Source organism: Poromitra crassiceps (assembly GCF_964638095.1).
Source record: "Poromitra crassiceps genome assembly, chromosome: 12".
Classification (NCBI taxonomy): Eukaryota; Metazoa; Chordata; class Actinopteri; order Beryciformes; family Melamphaidae; genus Poromitra; species Poromitra crassiceps.
In genome coordinates this window covers 27,351,183-27,374,594 of record NC_139632.1, presented here as the reverse complement: position 1 = coordinate 27,374,594, position 23,412 = coordinate 27,351,183, and positions in this window count along the sequence as shown.

Below are 23,412 nucleotides of genomic sequence, written 5' to 3'. Positions count from 1 at the left end.
GTCTAAGTTTCTGATTTGCTGATGTACAGCCGAATACCGATTTGATGTGGTTGTACAAATCTGTATAGTGATCTTGAATTAATCATTCAGATTTTATTTAAAATTTTCTCTAAATTGTTTTATTTATTTTCTCTGTGTGTATAGAGTGACAGAAGCATGGCAAGGGGTGGGACATATTTTGTCGGGTTAGAGGGTGACAGTGCTGATCGTGACTCTATTGAGTCCCAGTTTGGTGTGGGGAGGGGATTTTCGGATCGACCCTTAGAGACCAGGACACCAGGGCATACAGTCACAGCATTTAGTACTCCACAGCTTACCTCGACACGTTATGTAGATCGCGCCATGCAAAGCCAAGTTGAGCAGAATCCAGACTTAGGCTCACTCATCACACAGTTAGCTGAGAAGCTGGGCGACTCCATTACAGCTCGGCTGCAATCAGATAGGAGCACACACAGTGCTAGAGCTCCTGAACAGCCCTCAGACATGACACTGCCTAACGTCAAGTTTGTCATGCAATCAGATGCAAGGGAGCCTCCTATATTCAGGGGAGATGGCTCAGATAAATTCACAGTTCACGAGTGGGAGAATCTCATGGCTTTGTACTTAAGGAAGAGGGCCATTCCAGTTCATGAGCACTCACAAGAGGTCCTAGCAAGGCTTATGGGTAAAGCGGGGGATGTGGTGAGGATAAAGTTGCGTAACAACACATCTATCAACCACACTGCCAATCCCCATTTGATTTTTGATATTCTGAAACAACACTTTAGCGAGCTGACATACTCAAGCATGCCGTTAGCAGATTTCTATAATACACTGCCCATACCAGGTGAGGATGCGATGGAGTATTGGATCAGGCTAAATAAGACAGTAGATGTGGCAGGTGAATGTCTGAAAAGGCAGGGCCGTAGCATCGATGACCCTGGTCATGAGGTCAGTATGATGTTTATCAAACACTGCCCAGACCAGCCTCTTGCAAGTGTTTTCAAGTTCAAATCTGCAGAGAAGTGGTCAGCTTGCGAGATCCAAGAGAGGCTAGATGAGCACATGCAGGAGAAGAAAACGCGAGCAGCAGCGGTTAGGCCATTTAAGCTAAGCACAGCAGAGCACAAAGTCCATTCTCATTGTCATGTGCCCTTCATTGGTGATGCACCTGTCTTGAATGCCACTGTGGCATCTGTGCCATCTCCGGCACCCTCGACTACTGCTGGTATTGACAGTGACTGCATGAGGAGCTTAGTGAGCTTGTTGGACCGGCTGGTCACACAGCAGACACAAGTGCCTGCTACTTTCGACAGCAGCGCCGCAGTACCTAATTCTTTCCAGAAGGTGTGCAGGGTTTGTAGGAGCCCTGATCATTCCACGTTGGCTCACTGCAGGCGTGAGAACAGATGTTTGAAGTGCTTATTTCCTGGTCACTGGAAGAGGGACTGTCCTCAGCAGACAGGCCAGCGCCGCTCTCAGCCGAACGAGAGCGCGGGTGGACAGAACGAGCCGTTAAACTAGAAAACCCACACCTGGAGGGGGGCGGTGTGGGTAACTTAAATGAATCCCTCTTTGAAGCGGGTGACCTAGCTCAGTTATATGAGGACAGCTGCAGCGCAGCGCCTAGGGGAACTCGAATAGTTATTCAAGCCACTCAGAAGATCGAAGCTTTCGGAGAGCTGTCTTATGCTCCTGTTCTTGTCAACCACACCGTGCAGCTTAAAGGCATGTGGGACTCTGGCTCTATGGCATGTAGCATCAGCGAACAGGCAGTGGGGAAACTCAGCTGTGCTGGTGTTTTGCCTGAGAGGCAGCACCCCAAAGAGAACATTGTCTTGGTGGGCTGTGGTGGTCTGCAGGCTCGTCCCGAGGGCTTTTATGACTTGGAGATGCGACTTTATGGTGTTCGCTGCATAGTACCTACTTTAATCGTGCCCGGTCAGCATGACGATCTCATCTTGGGCTCAAATATCATCAAACGCGTGATTCATGTCCTGAAGGGTGGAAGCGACTACTGGGACATCGCGTCCAGACATGAACATCAGTCTGACCCCGACATTGAGCATTTTCTGTCGATGTTCACCAATGTTGAGCGCTGGAAAGGGAGCGAGGTCCCAGACAAAATAGGCACTGTCAAGCTCACCCAAGCAGTGACCCTCCTACCCCAGCACGAGCACCTAGTTTGGGGCAGACTTCCGGCTAATGTGCCTATGTCACCTGGCAGCACTGTTGTCGTGGAGCCGACCAGCTCCAGAGCCATGCCACGAGGTGTTCTAGTAGGACGTCTTGTCACACCTCTCTGGGGAGATAGGTGGGTGCCAATGACAGTTGTGAACCCAACTGACAAAGCCATCACACTAAAAAGAAATAGCAAATTGGCTGACGTGTGTCCATGCTTGGCGATCGAGGATCTTGATGCCTTCCAGGGTCTGCAAGCGGCTTCAGAGAAACCGCAACCTGACACGCAGGTACAACAGTCTCATGCAGAGAGGCAGGAACCTGACAAAGAGCAACCGCAGCTTGGTGCCTCATCCAGTGCCTGTCCTGCTCAGTTCGCTGAGAGTCTGTCAGAGTTGGGCCTGAGTGACATAGAGATAGACTCGTGTGAGGTTAGCGAAGCCTGTAAGTCTCGGCTCGCGGGGCTGCTAGCTGAATATCAGGACATCTTCTCCAAGCACTCGCTGGACTGTGGGGAAGCCATAGGTTACACGCATCGCATACGTCTTACTGACGACCGCCCTTTTCGCCTACCATATAGGAGAGTTCCCCCAGCCCACTATCAAAAGTTGAGGCAGGTTCTCACTGATATGGAGGAGAAGGGGATTATCAGGAAGTCGTCGAGTGAATATGCTTCGCCTTTGGTGATGGTATGGAAGAAAGACGGTGGGTTGCGGATTTGCAACGACTTCAGGTGGCTGAACGCCCGAACCTTGAAGGACGCCCATCCCTTGCCTCACCAGTCCGACTGTCTGGCTGCTCTTGGTGGCAACTGCCTCTTTAGCACAATGGATCTCACCTCTGGCTTTTTCAACATCTCAATGCATGAAGACGACAAAAGGTACACAGCTTTCACGACTCCCCTTGGACTGCATGAATACAATCGCATGCCACAGGGTCTGTGTAATAGTCCAGCGTCCTTTATGAGGATGATGATCGGGATCTTTGGGGACATGAACTTCACAAAACTTCTGTGTTATCTTGACGATCTTCTTGTCTTTGCGCCGACGGAGGAAGAGGCTCTATGCAGACTCCAGACAGTGTTTCAGAGGCTGCGGGAAAACAACTTGAAACTGGCTCCTAAAAAGTGCCATCTGCTACAAAGGCAAGTCGGATTCCTTGGCCATGTCATCGATGGTCATGGTGTGTCAGTCGATCCTGCCAAAGTGGAGGTTATCACCAACATGACGGTCCAAGACCTGATGGAAAATGATGGGTGCACTCCTTCTGTTCGAAGACTCAAATCATTTCTTGGCATGGTGTTTTATTATCAGCACTACCTCCCGAACTGTTCCTCTGTTGCAAAGCCCTTGTTCGCACTTACAGCTGGGCAAAAGAGGCGGGGAAAGGCAGCTAAGGATAGGAAGTCTCAAGGGACTTATCGAAAGCTTACCCCTGCAGATTGGACGGTGGAGTGTGGAAGTGCTTTTGACCGGCTGAAAGCCATGCTGCTGGAGTGTGTCGTGCTCGCCCATCCAGACTTTGAGGAGCCGTTCATCTTGATGGTTGATGCATCGTTGGATGGACTTGGAGCGGTACTCTCTCAAGTGCCCCAAGGAGAATCCAAGGCCAGACCTATTGCTTTTGCGAGCAAGACTCTCAGTGCGTCACAGCGAAGGTATCCAGCTCATAGGCTGGAGTTCTTGGCACTGAAGTGGAGTGTATGTGAAAAGTTCAGCCACTGGTTGAAGGGCCGTAGCTTCACTATCTGGACGGATAATAATCCGCTTACATACCTTCTAACGAAGCCAAAGCTTGACGCTTATGAGATTCGCTGGGTGTCTAAGCTTGCAGCTTACTCCTTTGATCTCAAACATCTGCCAGGGAAGAAAAATGTGGTGGCGGATGCCTTGAGTCGCGACCCATTTGCGAAACCCATCAGCCAGAGGCTGTTGAGGGAATCATATTCCACTCTGACTCAGGAAGCCAATGGGGTGGGAGAGGATTTGGTGCAGGATGTTTTTAGGGTCAGCTGCCAGTCTCAAGCCCACAGATCAGCGAACCACCCAATACCGAACATTGTGTGTGATGCAGCTGAGATGAGGGCTCTTTGTCAGGGCCACTGTGCCTGGGCTGACGCAGCGGAGACCAGAACACTCTGTCTGGCCCAACATGTCCAGCAGCTATCAGCTGGTCAAGATGTGTTGCCCATGTTCTCTGCTCAGGAGCTACAGCTGAGTCAAGAGCAGGACCCCTGCATCTCTGCCGTGTTACCCTTTGTTGCTGCCAGGAAGCGTCCTTCTAGGCGAGAGAGGCATGGTGCTGACTCAAAGGTCCTCAGGTTGTTCAAGCAATGGGACAAGCTGGAGGTCCATGATGGCATACTGTACAGGGCAACACGAGATCCTGTGTCCAAGCAGAAAAGGTGCCAATATGTGCTGCCTCAGAGTCTAAAAGACAAGGCGTTAGCAGGCATCCACAATCTGGCGGGTCATCAGGGTCAGGACCGTACTCTCTCGCTTGCAAGGCAGCGTTTTTATTGGCCCGATATGGAGAGGGATGTAAGGGCACATGTCAGATGCTGTCAGAGGTGTGTCTTAGGGAAGTCACCAGAGCCAGCTGCCCGTGCGCCCCTTGAAAGTATCAAGAGCTCTGCTCCAATGGAGTTAGTCTGCATGGACTTTTGGTCTGCAGAGGACAGCAAGCAGCGGTCGGTGGACGTGCTAGTGGTAACCGATCACTTCACCAAACTCGCTCATGCTTTTCCTTGTGCCAATCAGACAGCGAAGCAGGTCGCCAAGAAGCTCTGGGATAATGTGTTCTGCGTTTATGGTTTCCCAGAGCGGATACATTCAGATCAGGGCACTAATTTCGAGAGCAACTTGATTGCAGAGCTCCTCAGGTTGGCTGGCGTTGCAAAATCCCACACCACAGCCTACCATCCAATGGGCAATGGCGCAACAGAGCGATTTAATCGCACCTTGGGTAATATGCTTCGTGCTCTCCCCCTTAGAGAAAAACACCAGTGGCCACAGCAGATCCAGACTCTCACGTTTGCTTATAACGCCACCGCCCACGAGACTACAGGCTATGCGCCATTCTTTCTTATGTTTGGGCGTGTCCCTCGACTGCCCGTGGATGTCATGTTCAAGCAGGTTTTGAATGATCCTGCAGTGGCTGATTACGACTCATATGCCAAGTCCCTGCTTTCTTGCTTGAAGAGTGCTATGGAAATAGCACAGAAACATTCTTCCACTGAGCAGCAACACCAAGCCCGACAGTACAACAAACGCGTCAAGGGCACCTACTTGTCCGTCGGGGATCGTGTGTTGGTCGCAAATAAGGGGGAACGGGGTAAAAGGAAGCTGGCCGACAAATGGGAGGATGGAGTGTACACAGTTGTTGGTGTGAATCCCAGCATTCATGTCTACAAGATACAGGATGCCGAGGGACACACAAGAGTAGTGCACAGGAATCTCTTACTGGAGGTCAATTTCTTGCCACTCCCTGGGGTGGATCATGGCGATCTGACCCATGCAACGGATCAGTCCTTGATCAGCGAGGAGTCTGATCAGGAGGACTGTGATGGCACAGCCTCAATGTCTGAAGTACTGATTCCAGGTGACGATGCACGGGAGTTGTCAAATCCCGGAGATGGAGAGCAGTCTGCAGTCTCATCTCTTGAAGACTCGCAAGAGTCCGACTTAGCTGAGTCAGAAGAGCCAGTGCAGCCTAGTCCAGTAGTCAGTCCTGCCGCTGTCATTGCTGACTATCCATCCTTCTCACCTGCAACACAGACAGACACTTCACACTCACCTCACACTGACACCTTAGCTTCCACTGACACACATGCACACACTGAGGCTGATAGCCAGCTTAGAACGCGTGCAGGGAGGTTAGTGAAGTCAGTGAACAGACTGATAGAGTCTATGGTTCAGAAACCATTTCTGAAGGGTCCAAACAGCTTATTTAGTAGCCGTCCTCAGTCTCTCCTTGCTGGTTTCGAGAGGTGAGCTGTAATAAGTGTTGGAGGTATTTATGAGAGACAGTTTTGTTTTTTGGTTTTGTTTTGAAAAGGATATACATGTGCACGTGTCTATGGAACAAGTTTTAAGGACAAGTGTTGTGTGGCGTATCAGGCGTCGCATTTAGCTAAGGGGATTCAGAGATCTGATCAATCTCTTTCTCCCTTGAACCTTGTAAGTGAGGTAACTTCTGAGTTGACTGTAAAGACTAGGTCTTTCTTTTCACTTGTGCCAGATTGGGTCAGTAGTAGATATTGTGCTTGCGGTCTTGAGAATGCATCCTATAGTCAGGATGTTGGTGAATTTCAGGAGGGGTGAATGTAACCAGTTTAGAATGATATCTTTATTTTTGTGTTTGAAACATCACCAAATCCTGATCTATGTTGAATAAGATCTGTTTTGTTATGTTCAAGTTGAATTTCATAGTTTTATCTGATTGTGTGCTCAAACCTGTACTGTCACTTTAAGACGTCCGTTGTTATTGACGTCACTGCTGCGACTCCCTCAGTCCGCGCTAAACGTTCTGAGATGAGGTATGTATTATTTTCTGTGTCAGGAATAAGCATTTATTTTGGTTTTTGGACAATACAAACGTATCAGTATGCACTTGTCAATGATAACCTTAAGGTTGTGAACATGTAGAGCTCTGTGTCATTAGAATCTGAACTTTGTAAATTCGTTTTGCAAGTTTATAGTGACATGTGTTTCCAAGTACTACAGGGTTTCCCGTGTGTTTATTGCTAACAGGGGCCGGTGAATCCGTGTCCTGTGGAGAGACTGCATGTTTCAGCCTTTGTATTGTATTATTATTTCATACAGGTATGTGCACTTTGTTTATTTTCATACCACTGTACCATTTCATTGTCGATTGTTACTGCTAATGTTTAGCATGTTTAGAGTAATGTGTGAATGAATGCAGTCCGCGCTAAACGTTCTGAGATGAGGGGCCGGTGAATCCGTGTCCTGTGGAGAGACTGCATGTTTCAGCCTTTGTATTGTATTATTATTTCATACAGATCCCCGTTTCCACTAAAAGTCTTCCAGTCGCAGCTTGTGTCAGAGTCCTTCCTTCTTCCACCTGCACAGCCACAGAACACAACGCAGATCATACTAACGTTAACGGATGCGCAGCCAGCCAGACTGAAGTGGCAGGCCAGGCGCGCCCGTTACATTGACAACTAATCGATTCATCGTTGCAGCTCTATAACAGTTTTTATGGTCACTACATAAATTCCATGTGTTATTTATATTTTTGATGTCTTTACTATTATTTTTACTATTAATACTATTATTACTAAAATTTTAAAAGTAAAGAAAAATGTTGTATGTCCAAACGTTTGGCTGGTAGTGTACTTTAAAACATTACAAGTTGCATTAGTATATGATGAAAGGAGTCCAAGAGCTGGTTTAATATTATAGATGATGCAACACTTCACGTCATTTAGCCGAGCTGGAATCCAGGAAAGAAGATTAAAGACTTGATGGAAAATAACACTAAACTCATGTGATTCACTCGCCGCATCTGCTTGTGACATTATGGGCTCTATTCTCCCACAGGCCATCGGCGCTATTACGGGCCTTAACCGCAAAAAAACGTGCCTTGCGCCTGTTTCGGCAAGATAGCAATAGGCTTTAGGCTGCCAAATGCGCTTTAGGCCGAATGGGCGTGGCGCAGTCCCAAAGTGGGCGTGTCGGCGCTAAATACCAGCCTAGTCATATCTTGGGAGCTGGCCTACATTTAGCGCTTTGCGCTTTTCAAAAGCAGGCCTATTCTTTGCCTTCACTGCTTCTTCTCTGTCACCCTTCTCTCTCTCTCTCTCTGAGTTCCCAGCATGCATTGTGTTTCTTCATTTCGCTACTAAATAGCCACCAAATGAGCCAAAATAGATATAAAAGGTAGTTCTAAATTAATGTGTAATGGTAACACAGCCTGCCATTGTCAACATTTCAATATTGGACCAAATAAAACCTCGAAATGAAAACACCACCCTATGTGAAACATATATGTCCTCCTGGGCATATATATACCCCTTGTCGAGTTAACGTGATTTAGAGAAGTGACAGCGGAACGCGCTTCGGAACGCGCTTCTAATGGCATCTGCTATACTGTGATGTCCGTCCAATAACTTGGCCCTATTTCACATTTAGTTTTACAATAAAAACACATTTATGCAATGACTTGACATAATGTAGGGTATATTTATGTGCATCATCCTTCCTGCAGCAGGCGAGAGAAAATGATATCTTTCTGGACAAACTTTCACCAATCTAATAGGCTATATTTTTCTAGCTGATGCATAGAACATTATTTTCACTTTGATCTTGCTATAGTGTAGCGTATTTACATGCTTGCAGTATTGAAACTGCAGTTAGATTGGTTTGAGAAGCATAATAATATGGAATAATAGCCTATAATGCAGACAGACAGGCTGGATGAAGGGAGGGGGGGGGGGGGGCAGAGCGTTTGGCTTTCGTCTGGTTTTGCGGGATCACTGGAATTGGAGCTAAAAAGGCAAGCGTGCGATTCGTTTATTGCACTTATCCAATGAGCATGACGGTGCATAATTTTACGCCTAAAAGGCGTGGTTGTAATGCTTTGGGCTGCATCTAGCGCCAGCACAACGATATCAAGTGCGCCTTTCCACGCCCACTGCTTTGATCTGCGCCTGCCGCTCGGCCTAGAAACTGCGCCGATGCAACGATAGGGGCCTATACATTTATCTTGCAGTCTCTCACTGCCCCACATGCACGCAGCTGTCACATCCTGAAAGCATGTACAGTATTGTAGAGTAATATGTATAACATACATTTTATATACTTTTTTTATTTTTCACTAATCTGAATTATCATTGCATTTAATGTTTGTTCAATGTTAATTGAGTAACTTGTATTATTATGTTTTTCTCTTGAGGTGAGATCTTTATATAAACCCGTAGTGGGTTTCTATCTCACCTGCACATGTTTTTTTCTCCAATGTTGTAAACATTTTTTATTTTGTTCTGTTTTCCTTTAATGTGCAAATAAACATAAACATAAACATAAACATAAACATACTGTTCATGTCTGGTGCCGTCTCTTTGCACTGAGTGTGAGCTCTCTTGTCTTTGAGCCAAGTGTGTCAGTGTTATGATGTGAAGCTCTGCTGTCTACATGGCTCTGCTCCACTGCCACCACCACAAATCCCTGTACATTTAGCCTAGTTTAATTTGATTGGTGATTATTAAACTAATTCAGATTCAGATACATCATACCCTGAAACTAGAATAACCAAAAGAAAAATCTGCATTTATAATCACAATGTATTACATTTTTTGCACCAGACTATCATGTTTTTTTCTTTTCTTTTTTTTCTTCTGGATTTCGCCCCCCCCCCTTTTCTCCCCAATTGTACTTGGTCAATTCCCCTTGCTGTTCTGGTCGTGGCACCACCCCCTCTGATGATCTGAGTGTTGTAGACGCACATGCTTTCACTGATACATGTGCAGTCGCCAGCTGCTTCTTTTCACCTGACAGCGAGGAGTTTCACCAGCAGGACGTAGAGGGCGGCTTTAGCTCAGGAGGTAGAGCGGGTCAGCCAATGACGCAAGGGTTGGCGGTTCGATCCCCGCTCCCTCCCAGCTGTTAATCGTTGTGTCCCTGGGCAAGACACTTAACCCTCCTTGCCTGGTATGATTGGTATGATTGGTATGAATGTAAGACATGAATGGTATGATTGGTATGATTGGTATGAATGTTGACATGAATGATGATGGTGGTTCGGAGGGACCGTTGAGCGCCAATGTGTGGCTGCCACGCTTCTGAACCACCGGTACGAATGGTGTGAACGAATAATGATTCTGTGTAAGCGCTTTGAGCCTTGGAAAGGCGCTATATAAATCCAATCATTATTATTATTATTATTAGAGCGTGGGATGATCACGTTATTCTCCCTGGTTCCCCCTTCGGCCAATTGTGCCTGTATGGATGCCCGACCAAATTGGAGGTAACACGGGGGCTCGAACCTGCGACCCTCATGTTGGTAGGCAGGGAATCTCCCGCTGTACTACCCGGGCACCCTTATTGGTGATTATTAAACCAATTCTGATTCTTTTGTAGACTATTCTGATTTGCAATTGTGGCCTGCACTAGAATAATAAAAAAGAAAAATCAGATTTATAATAAGAATAATATTACATTGTTGTACCAGGCTACCAGTATGCTCTTAAAGTCCGGCCTATATGTACAGTATTCTATTTTGAGCGCCATGCAACAAATAAATCATATGGTGCTACTTAAAACTGCATAACATCTTCCTATTGTTTGCTGAGACAAAAAACTCAGACTGTTTCCTCAGCATATGAAATAATTTAACTCAGGATGTAGGGGCTTATCAGATGGAATATCATCAAAACCACATATTCATTGGATTGCTGGCATTGTTTCCAGTACCTATCTTTAGCTAGATTCCCTGTGGGCCTGTTTTTTAATAGTGAATCCACCTACCAAATGTCTGTCTAGTCTCCTGAGAAGAGCACTAGTTGCAGACACATGCACGCACACACGCACACACACATACACATACAGTACACGCACACACACACACATACACGCACGCACACACACATACACGCACACGCACACACACACACACACACACACACACACACACACACATACACGCACGCACACACACACACATACAAGCACACACACACACACACACACACACACACACACACACACACACACACGCACACACACACACACACACAGACAAACGCACAGTACTGTAACTGTATAAACCTCACATTCATGTTAGACACATTTTTTAGGCAGCTGCTTCTTGCACTAGTGGAGCAGATAGTGGAGAGACAGATTTTTGGAAATTACCGTAGAAAAATGCTTGCAGAAAACCATCTATCTGGATAAATACTTTTCCATTTTTGTCTTGTTTACAATCGCTCCACTTTTTTGGTGACATTTATCCCTGTTTTATACCCCAGACAAAACGACCTGTCATGTTCATTTCAACACCAACTATAATAGCAAAAGCAACGCTTTAGTGGGGTAGTCTGGCAAGTTGAAGAGTGAGAAAACCCCACCTGAATGATTTCCGAGGTAAATTGATTATTATTTCAGCAAATATGAATACACCATTGTGACTTGTTTGATTTCTTCAGAAATCTCCCCTCGAGGGGGTTTAATTAGGCCTGCAGGCAAGAGTGCATGCTCTATCTGTGGGTATTTTTTTTATACAAATAGCTAAAAATCTGTCGACTTAGTAACGAACGCTGGAGTACACACACACACACACACACTAGGGAGGCACCGATATGAACATTTTGGCTGATCCCGATAACCAATATTAACATTGTTGCTATGGCCGATAACCAATGTTTACCCATGTCGATATGATCTGTATAAAAACAAGTTTCTATGATAATCAAATTTTGTACATAGTGAAAAACACATGTAAACACTGAATTTGAAAAAAGTAACGCAGTTCTTTATTTAATTCAAAAATCATATATTTACAGTACCCCCCCCCCCCCCCCTCTCAACAGAAAACATTTTGGCTGATACAATATTAACATTGCTGTTATTTTGCTCATTGGACCGATACAATACTGATACTAACATCGGCCGATGCTGATATGATTCCCGATATGGTGCAACCCTAACACACAGCCAGCCTCTGAGCTCCAGATGTTTCCATACAGATGTGACAGACTGGGCTCCCCTCATCAACATTGACCTTTTGGGCGGGGAGGTCAAAAGTGCACTAGGCGGCGGGCTGCTGGACTGGAGACGGCACCAAACATATGGGAACATGTAACGTCATATGGCAGCTCTGGATATATAGCCGCTCTATAGCTGCCGCGCCGGTATAAAGTTTACCATGAATTTTCATCCCCCTCCATCCATGGGGGAAACAGGGAGATTCATAGACGCTTCATTGGCCTGTTAGTCTGTCTCACTAAATGCCCTTTAGAATGCCACAGGTGTACATTTTAGCGTAAATCAAGTTGATATTTATGGCAACTCTTTTAGGAGGAAATACGTTTTCTCCTCGGGGGGAGCTTGGTTATCTTCCAGCCCTCTGCAGACTGAGAGACTGGTCGTAATATATCCAACTGCTACATACTGTATGAGGGAGGGGGACAGAGATTTTCCGCAGCTGCAAGCAGTATTTTGTAGGCATCCTAGAATTGCAAAATAGCTGGTCCAGGAGTCTGTTCACATTAAATAGCTGGTCCAGGAGTCTCTTCACATTGCAATCAAACTGAATTGTTTCAGCCTGGAAGCAGCAGAATGCCATGGTCCAACATTGTTTTTGGACAGAGAGGAGTGTAATACTCAATGCTCATTTGTGACACATTAGAGTTTGATATTCCTAGCTCTGTCCTGGTCAGCTCCAGGCCACCTGTTATGTCAGTGATGGATGCCAGTGTAAGTGCTTTTAGGAGCTGAAGTGTACAGTATGTGACGACTATTCAGATTGTAAATGGTTGTGAGTGTGTGTTTGTCATGGCTCCTTATCGTCACCTGCTCTGAGCCCCAGAGCAGGAAACCCACACTCACTCACACACACGCACACGCACACACACGCACACACACACACACACGCACACACACACACGCATACGCACACGCACACACACGCATACGCACACACACACACACACACACACACACCTACACACACCTACACACACGCACACAACGTACACGCAGGCAGGAGCTCATTTACTTCTCCAGTTCTTCAGTTAAGTGTCATTTTACAATGCTTTATTTCCATCCACTGAATTTATTTAGCCTATACTTATGCATGCCGATTTTATATATGTATGTATGTATGTATGTACCGTATGTATGTGTATATATATATATATAATGCATTTTTTTAAATGCAAAAAGTTCCCCTCCCCCCCGAACAAGTGCCCCAACGCAATATTTCTAGTACCCTTAATCCAGTTTCCCGCCCGCAGACAAGACCAATTGTGACTGTATGGACGCCCGACCAAGCTGGAGGCAACACGGGGGCTTGAACCTGCGACCCTTGTGTTGGTGGGCAGGGAATCTCCCCTCCTCTTCCATACAGTTGACCTGAAAAGACAAGAGAATTTGAATAATTATTTCACACACACACACACACACACACACACACACACACACACACACACACACACACACACACACACACACACACACACACAGTATTTCTATTCTTACCCCATTCTCTCTCTGCTGGTGGACTGACTGTCATCTTGCTTACTTGCTAACAGGTCATCCAATAACATCACTTCCCACCTCTGCCATGACTCTAGTAACTAATGCACTTTTCATTACTTCAGATGTCTGCTGGCTTCACTTGTTTCTGCGTGGGGAGGTGAACGTCGGGGCTGTGAAGTTAGTCTAACTTCTATCAAGCGCATTAGGATTTTTCATATCCTGCAACGAGCGCTGGCACAGCGACGCCTGAGTGATTGCATTGCACTTGATGATTTATTGGGCACCCTCTGAGTTGCTTTTTAATCTATTCAAAATTGTGCTGAGCAGGAACCGTGGGAAATCTAACTTAATAGCAGCTGATATTGAAACTGCTATTGATACTGAAAGAGCACAGTCACTTTTGTATAGAAACGCACTCGAACACACGCCCCGTGGGAGCGCAAATACACACAAATCCTCATACACACACAGGTACACGTGCGTTCCTGCACTGAAGCTTACTGTACATAGTAAAAATAATAGCAAATAATAGAAATCAACATAATAATAGAATGATCTTAGTGAACATCTAAGATTTGCATAGCTATTTAAATGCTTTTTAAATTTGTTCTTTGGTTGTGGGACAACAGTTTGTACCAATCCCATAGAGAATGGCTTCCTTTTTAAATATACTTTATTCAATTATTCAGTCAGGGGTTACAAACATTTACAGTAAATACATTTTTTTTTTTTTTTTTTTTTAATTAATAAGATTATTATTAATTCTTTCCCAAACATTTTTTATATATTTTTTTTATTCATTGGTAACTTCATCCCTCATTATGTGTACCAACATTTCATACTTAGTCAGAACTTTAACCCCTCAAATGCCAGTGTCCAGTAGTACTGTAAGTACAGTAAAAGTACAGTAAAAACACAATTTCCCATAAATTTTTGTTCCCATAAATGCAAAGTGGATTTTTCAAGGGGGGGATTTCATAGCCTGGGATAGGTCAAAGATTGGCAGCAACATTCAGTATACAATGTAATTTCTATCTGTAAATTCAGATTACTTTTGTAATCAGATTACTCATTGTAATCAGATTACTTTTGTAATCAGATTACTTTTGTAATCAGATTATCATCAGTGATGTCGTAAGATGTTTTTGGTCACTAATGATGTCACTGATGACATTCATAGACATTGTGACATCATCAGTGGTTTTCATATTTACTGCATGATTTGAGCCAAAAAAGCAAAAAGTGCCTGTTTAGGACTTCCAGACTTTTTCCCCAAAAAACACAAATGAGCTTTAGTCCAGCATCTATCCTGGTCTAAAGGCTTCAAATTAGTAGTGTGCACTGTAAAATTCTGCTTTTGAATATTTTCCCATGTTCGGCATACAGATCAATTTCCTGTACATTTCATGAAAACTGCATGTAATTGGTTGTTGTGCCAAAACTGGGGGAATAGGGGGAAATAGCGAAACACAATAGAAACTAGTAATTACAAGCCTTGACTCAAGGTGAGATGTGTAACATCAGGGAAATAATCTTTTTTGGGGAAAAAAGCTGGAGGTCCTAAAAAAAAGTGTTGTTTTTGTTCAAAATTAACATTGAAACCAATGGGAAAACTATGCAATGGACTTTGAGGCCATGTAATTCCCCCAAATTTTCAGCCAACCACAAAATTCTATTTCAAGGTCAAATTTCAAGGTGTTTGGTCCAGGATGATAGAATAAAAACATAATGTGAGTGCATTTTTTTTTTCAATGGCTGGAGGTCCCAAAAAAGTATGTTATAATGGAAGTCAATGAGAATTTGCGGTCCATGCAACAACCGCCAACAGTAAACCTGTGAGTATTTTCGCTACAGGAGGCCACGAAGTGTTCTAACATGGTGAGAGGGAGACTTTTGTAAAACACACAGAAAAAAAGACCTGAGCACACTTTTAGCCTCAGACCACCAAAAATGTCAAAACCCCATCCGCGCGAATGTAAAAACGAGCCAACCGTTGGACTAACAGGGTACAAGGGTTAACACATTGAATGCCAGCCATGTTTTCATTCCTGTAGGTAAGTTGTGCCAGGGGTGTTTTTGACGATTCTGGCTCATTTTAGAACAGCCGAGGATTCTTTTCTGTTAAGAATTCATGAACACCAATCATCTAAAAATAACTAATAGAATGTGTGCTTTCTCTGTCTAAAAGAGTTAGTTTGCAGAGTTAGTAGTTATGTAGATATTAGCCGTTGAGTACAGCATGGTTTCAGCGTCTGGAAATTTATTCAGAGATAAATGGCTTTTTGTGAAACAGTCACTTTAACCATTCATTTTTGGCATCAGTAAGACCGTCAGACATTCTAAACAATAGTTTTGAACAGTAATTTCCTCCATAACAACAGGAAACACCCCTCTCATTCAAACTCCTCCCTCCGTGTGTCTTCTCCTCCTTCCTCCTAACAGCGGGCGTGTCAGAAGCGCGTTGTGCTGCCTGCCTGTCTGTCTGCGTGCCTGCCTGCCTGCTTGCCTGCGTGCGGGGACGAGTCTGAAATGGATTACTGTAAAATCGCCAAGCCATTTCCTTGAATGGCTTGCTCCCGCGGTGTGTGTGTGTGTGTGTGTGTGTCTGTGTGTGTGTGTGTGTGTGTTCGCGCGTTGATCCGCGGCTCTGGGGGGAAGAGATCTCTGTCCGTTCTGTGTGTGTGTCCGGGCTTCTGACTGTAAAATCGCCAAGCCATTTCCGCGGGAGGCGGCTGCTTTTGGGTCCCGTGGCTGTGGCTTCTCTCGGTCTCTGTCGCCACTTAGTGGTCGGTAAAATAGATTACACACATGCTCTTGCTCCAAATAGTTATCTCGAAGATGTAAAAGGGGTTGATTGATGTCCCACCGTCAAAAAAAAAAAATGTTTATGTAAGACGAGTTAGCTCGTCCTTGGCACTTAAGCGCTGGATTATGTAAGACGAGTTAGGTCGTCTCTGGCACTTAATGTGTTAACTGTAGAAAAGGAATAGTTATCAAAAATAAGAAGTCTGTTAGAAGGTGAGCATGATTTGTTTATAGACCACTTCACCTGGGATGACGGCTTGGTGGATAACTGTGGCACACCTCGTCTTCCACAATTTGGCCACGACCACACAAACAACTGTCCAGAAAAAGGCCTGGCATTATTTCCCCTGTCAGACCACGTGCCTGCCTGCAGCCTGCTGCAGACAGCAGACATCACCCCGGCCGTGTCTGCCTCACTATGCTCTGCTCTCCCGACACCAGCAGATGTGCAGGCTAGATATCTGTGCAGGCTAGGTACAGGCTAGATATCTGTGCAGTCTAGATATCTGTGCAGGCTAGGTATCTGTGCAGGCTAGATATCTGTGCAGGCTAGATATCTGTGCAGCTGAGGCTAGATATCTGTGCAGGCTAGATATCTGTGCAGGCTAGGTATCTGTGCAGGCTAGGTGCAGGCTAGATATCTGTGCAGGCTAGATATCTGTGCAGGCTAGATATCTGTGCAGGCTAGGTATCTGTGCAGGCTAGGTGCAGGCTAGATATCTGTGCAGGCTAGATATCTGTGCAGGCTAGATAGATATCTGTGCAGGCTAGATATCTGTGTAAGCTAGATATCTGTGCAGGCTAGATAGATATCTGTGCAGGCTAGATATCTGTGCAGGCTAGATAGATATCTGTGCAGGCTAGATATCTGTGCAGGCTAGATATATGTGCAGGCTAGATAGATATCTGTGCAGGCTAGATATCTGTGCAGTCTAGATATCTGTGCAGGCTAGATAGATATCTGTGCAGGCTAGATATCTGTGCAGGCTAGATATCTGTGCAGGCTAGATATATGTGCAGGCTAGATATCTGTGCAGGCTAGGTGCAGGCTAGATATCTGTGCAGGCTAGGTATCTGTGCAGGCTAGGTGCAGGCTAGATATCTGTGCAGGCTAGATATCTGTGCAGGCTAGATAGATATCTGTGCAGGCTAGATATCTGTGTAAGCTAGATATCTGTGCAGGCTAGATAGATATCTGTGCAGGCTAGATATCTGTGCAGGCTAGATAGATATCTGTGCAGGCTAGATATCTGTGCAGGCTAGATATATGTGCAGGCTAGATAGATATCTGTGCAGGCTAGATATCTGTGCAGTCTAGATATCTGTGCAGGCTAGATAGATATCTGTGCAGGCTAGATATCTGTGCAGGCTAGATATATGTGCAGGCTAGATATCTGTGCAGGCTAGATATATGTGCAGGGCAGGCTAGATATCTGTGTAAGCTAGATATCTGTGCAGGCTAGATATCTGTGCAGGCTAGATATCTGTGCAGGCTAGATAGATATCTGTGCAGGCTAGATATCTGTGGGACCTCTGTGACTCATCGCGCGAGCACTCGGGGAGCTCCCCGCTCGCCGAGGCCTGAGAGCACCTAATGTGAACTAGGCATGAAGCAACTTGGTTAAGGTTATAGTTATGGTTTCACTCACGAGTGGAATTGCCGCTCTCTCGCTTGTAAGACGGGAACACTACAGGTATGTTAATCAACCCCTAAACTCTTAGGCGCCCATGGCGCACTTCAACATGACATCATCATGAATGAGAATATTAATGTTATACACGTCATGAGAGACAGCCGTTAGTGTCTATGACGTGTATAAGATTAATATTCACGTATCTAGAAACGTGAAAGGCAACATATTGTATGTTCATATTGTACATTTTCGTGCATTCCAGAAACTTCCAATGTCGACGTTTTATTCTTGTGAGTGGTCGCCATTTGTTGAGAATCTTGCTTGTTAGTTTTGTGAGCTTTTACTTCTGCAACACTTTGTCAAAGCAGACAAAGAGAATGGAAGCAGACATGGTGTGTGTTCCATCTTTGGAAGAAAAAGTGTTTGGTGATTGTATTATCCTGACAGCTGAGCGTGGCTGGCACTGCAAAACCCACATAATACAACTCCCATTGTCAAAGTTAGACTCAAAATAGTCTCCGACTACCTGAACACACCATGGCCACAGCCACACACCATAGCACTGCTGCAGAAGGCACTGAAAGTTGACTTTAGCCTCTCACCTGTATTTGTGAGCAGCCCAGTCGAGCCTTGACTCACGTCATGTATTTTTCTATTGCCCCCGAATGAGATATTGATTTTCACAAAGGGTTCCTATCATTACAGCAACATCCAATCTAGGCTACAGTATATTTTCAATATCACAGAATGTACTGTAAAAGCTCAAGAGTTGATGGCCGTGAGGTGGACGGCAATCTAAATTTGTGAGTGTCACAGAAACGCGACAGGGCCTGCCCTGCGTAGGGCTGCACGATATGCAAAAAATATATATATTGCGATTATATTGACAGATATTGCAGGTGTGATACGATTTTAGTGGGAATGCAAATTTTTGCTATTAATTTTCCACAAATTTTTAATGGGATACCAAACCAGCACGTTCCCTTACTGTATGTTTGAAGAGTAACCATTTGTAGGCCGGGCATTCCTGTAGCACCACAGTGCTTCATTTAATGTTATGTTAACTTGTGGCACATTTTATCAAATTGCAGCTGCTCCTGTCATTTGGATATTGCACTTGGTCATATTGCGATTTCGATATAGATGACATTAATTGTGCAGCCCTAGCCTGCATGCATGAGACACCTTGCGTTAGGCGATCAGGGCACAATGCAGGGTGCCTTCCGGCGGCGTTACATAATGTCCCCCCACCAGGCAATAATCTCTGAGGTATCTGGATGTGTGTTCTGGCTCCGTCCACTGGTCAATAGTCTCTGAGTTATCTGCATGTGTGTTCTGGCTCCGTCCACCGGTCAATTGATAGTATTCTGTTACATCACCACACGGCTATCTTGGTAGGAAAATAACAAGTGATTGTAATCAATTAACAAGTGACACAACCAGCCAATGAGCTGTGTGTATTGTAGCACCATATTGGTAGGAAAATGCTTGTGATGTCATGGGAATACTATGAATAGTCTCTGAGGTATCTGCATGTGTTGTGGCTCCGTCCACCGGTCAATAGTCTCTGAGGTATCGGCATGTGTGTTCTGGCTCCGTCCACCGGGCAATAGTCTCTGAGGTATCTGCATGCGTTGTGGCTCCGTCCACTGGTCAATAGTCTCCGTCCACCGGTCAATAGTCTCTGAGGTATCTGCATGTGTTGTGGCTCCGTCCACCGGTCAATAGTCTCTGAGGGATCTGCATGTGTTGTGGCGTCGTCCACCAGTCAATAGTCTCTGAGGTATCTGCATGTGTTCTGGCGCCATCCACCGGTCAATAGTCTCTGAGGTATCTGCATGTGTTGTGGCTCCGTCCACCGGTCAATAGTCTCTGAGGTATCTGCATGTGTTGTGGCTTTGTCCACTGGTCAATAGTCTCTGAAGTATCTGATGTGTTCTGGCGCCGTCCACCCGTCAATAGTCTCTGAGGTATCTGCATGTGTTGTGGCGTCGTCCACCCATCAAGTCTCTGAGGGATCTGCATGTGTTGTGGCTCCGTCTACCGGTCAATAGTCTCTGAGGGATCTGCATGTGTTGTGGCTCCGTCTACCGGTCAATAGTCTCTGAGGGATCTGCATGTGTTGTGGCTCCGTCTACCGGTCAATAGTCTCTGAGGGATCTGCATGTGTTCTGGCGCCGTCCACCGGTCAATAGTCTCTGAGGTATCTGCATGTGTTCTGGCGCCGTCCACTGGTCAATAGTCTCTGAGGTATCTGCGTGTGTTGTGGCACCGTCCACCGGTCAATAGTCTCTGAGGGATCTGCATGTGTTGTGGCTCTGTCCACCAGTCAATAGTCTCTGAGGGATCTGCGTGTGTTGTGGCTCTGTCCACCAGTCAATAGTCTCTGAGGTATCTGCATGTGTTGTGGCTCTGTCCACCAGTCAATAGTCTCTGAGGTATCTGCGTGTGTTGTGGCTCCGTCGTTACTCCAGTGACCTGGTAATACCTGTAAGCTGCGTCAAGGTTCAGCCGCGCTCAGCGACAGAGATGGACTGAGCTGTTAATCTCCCCCTGCGATCTCCTCCGACACGCTCACTCTGTCACCCATACCCTGAAGCAGCACCTCTCTCCTCTGCTCCGCCAACACTGACAGCTGAAAGGAGCGGATAAGTCTCACTATCTCACTATCTTTTCACATCAGTCACAGCTACTGTATCTGAGTCTGTGCCAAGGTCATTTTTTATCATTCTTCAATATAACAATGTCCTTGCCTCAACAAAGACGAGAGTCTTCTTATTAGACTTCTTCCAGACCTTCGTCAGATTCGGTAATGATAGCTATATTTGAAGGTGTAAAGCGTGTTCTAATATTTTACTCAAGTAGAAGTTGGCATTGGAAGTGTTACTTCAGTGAAACTTAATATAACTTAATCTTTTCCAATGACACTTTACAATAAGGGTACATTAATTAAGGCTTAATAAAATAGTTAACTACAGTTAAGTAATGTTTATAGAACATGCACAATCATCATCCAGCAATCCTCAACTTCATGGCTTACACACCACGGTATTTAACATCTTCATCAACCATTTACTATATTAGTTAGTACCTTAATTAACATGTAAACCCTTAATAAATGTTAACAAGAGACATTTGTTAAGTTATTTAATTTTTATTGTTGTATGAATAAACTGGTACTTAATGCTTATTAATGTTTTAACTAATGTTAATAGCAACTTTAGAAATGATTAAATAACGTATAAATGAATACCTTAGTTAACATGAACACCCAGTTAATTAATGGTTAATTAATGCTTATTAAGCATGAGCTAAGGATTATTAATCCTTAATTAATGTACCCTTATTGTAAAGTGTTACCATTAAAATTAAGTCAGAGTGGGTTTATTTTTGTCTTGAAAATCAGTCAGAGTAAGAACACTAAGAAAATTCTCAAAGATTCTGTATACTTGATATTCATTATAAATTATGAATTATGAATTATGAAAAGTATAATGAAATTCAGTGAGATTCTATGTTCCAAAATGACCCTTCTGCAATGTATCGGATTGCCTGTTTTGCTACGCTTCTTACCCATAATGTGAGGGGTCAGTTGTGTATAGATCATAATGTTAGGAGATCCAGAATGACCGTGTTGAAATGGTTGATCTTACTTTAGTTGAATTTACTTCTTTTTTTTAAAGATTATGTTTTGGGCATTTTCGCCTCTATCTAGATAGGACAGTAGGCAGATGGGAAAGGTGGAGAGAGAGAGAGGGGATGACATGCACTAAAGGACCTCGGGTCAGATTCGAATCCACATCGGCCGTGCGATGGACTGAGCATCCGTGGTACGCGTGCTACGAGGTGAGCCACCAGGACGCACAGTTGAATTTACTTTCATTGTAGATAGAAATGTTAGAACACTGAAGGAAGAGAGAGAGAAACAAGAATGACAAATTATGCGGGTGAGGAGGGGAAAAAACACAGGGGGCTTAAAAGAAATCTCCATAAGAAATCAACATGACAAAGATAAAAGTGAATCGGACAATAGAAACTGAATGACATCCAAATGGAACAAAGACTCGTATAAGAAAATAAAGCTTTAATAAAAGAGGGGTTATGTACTCAAGTAGAAGTACAAATGCAGACTATAAAATAGTCTTACTCTGTTTATATTTTGCATTTGAATGGCTTTCCTCAAATAGACATTTGCTTATCGTGGAATAAATAATCCATTTCAACTTTAAAAGCAAGGTCTCTGAAACAATGCAGCCCATCCAGTGAGACACGGAGAGCGGAGGATGAAGGGAAGGAAATGACAGCTCAACACTGATTGGATTTCACTGCCTTTTTTAGTCCATTAATGAACCACTTTAATTTAGCTGCCAGACAACTTTTGTCTGTGACCTTCTCCGCTGACCCCGTCCGATATATCGAGCAGTGTTTGGGGGGAGAAGGCGAAAACACCTCTTCAAGGGAGATTAATATTCACAGAGGATGTTGTCCTCCGCTGCACTAATCTGCATGAGATCTGACTTCCTTTCAGTAATCAAGACGAGCATGGCCGGTGTTTACCTTCAGAGTTGGTTGTTTTCGCTGCCTGTTGACTCCAGGCAAACAGCACACAACAATACATGAGTTCACTTCACTAGCCAGACCGCCTGCTGGCCTGCACCTGTCAACTCTTCCTCAGGTTGGGAAACAAGCATGGGGGCTGGGGGCTATTATTAATATAGCATTACCGGTAATACATGAATTATTAATATAGTATTAATACATTAATAATAGCGGTCAGGAGAGCGCTCTTAAGTGATTTGGGTTCGACACGGACGCGCCTGGTTACTACTGTAGGTAGGAGTGTCGTCAGCAGCACAAAGTACCAATACACTGTAAAAAATAAATCTACTGTATTATGGCTTTTTATAAAATGGTTACCAGTGCAATTATACAGTATGAAAAGTCCATGTATGCACAACAAAGAGGAATAAAAAATATTTTTAACCAGCTCTCTGATTCCTGCAAGATTTGTCATAGCAACCAATAGAAATGTCTAGCCTTTTTTTTCATCTTTGAATAATTAGATTGCTTGTCCGAAGTGACCTGCTGTATAAAGGGCTGTTTTACAGATGGGCTCACAAGATAACAGCAGAGATGTGCACCATGTCCTCCCACACACACACCACACTGCAAATAATAAAATGTTTTTTTTTCTGAAGGGGGGATCTTAATCATGTTCTCATCATCATTATCATCTTTACAAGTGAGAAATCTGCCAATGATTTGAGACGTGTGTGTGTGTGTGTGTGTGTGTGTGTGTGTGTGTGTGTGTGTGTATGCACGCGCGCAATTTCCTTCATACTAGTGGCATGATCGTCCTTATTCTGCCCTGTTTCAGGATTTATGAAGCAAGTGGGTCTATTATAAATAGGTGGAATTACCTCAGCCACTTGTCAGAATCTTTCATTTGTTTTAAGAAAAATAAAATTTAACACAACACACAATATTAAAAGACTTATTGAAATGGGCAGTTCACTTACTGTCTTAATAAATCCTTGCCTTTTACAATCGCACAAAAAGTCAGCTACTCTCACCGGACAATAAATTAAACAGCAACA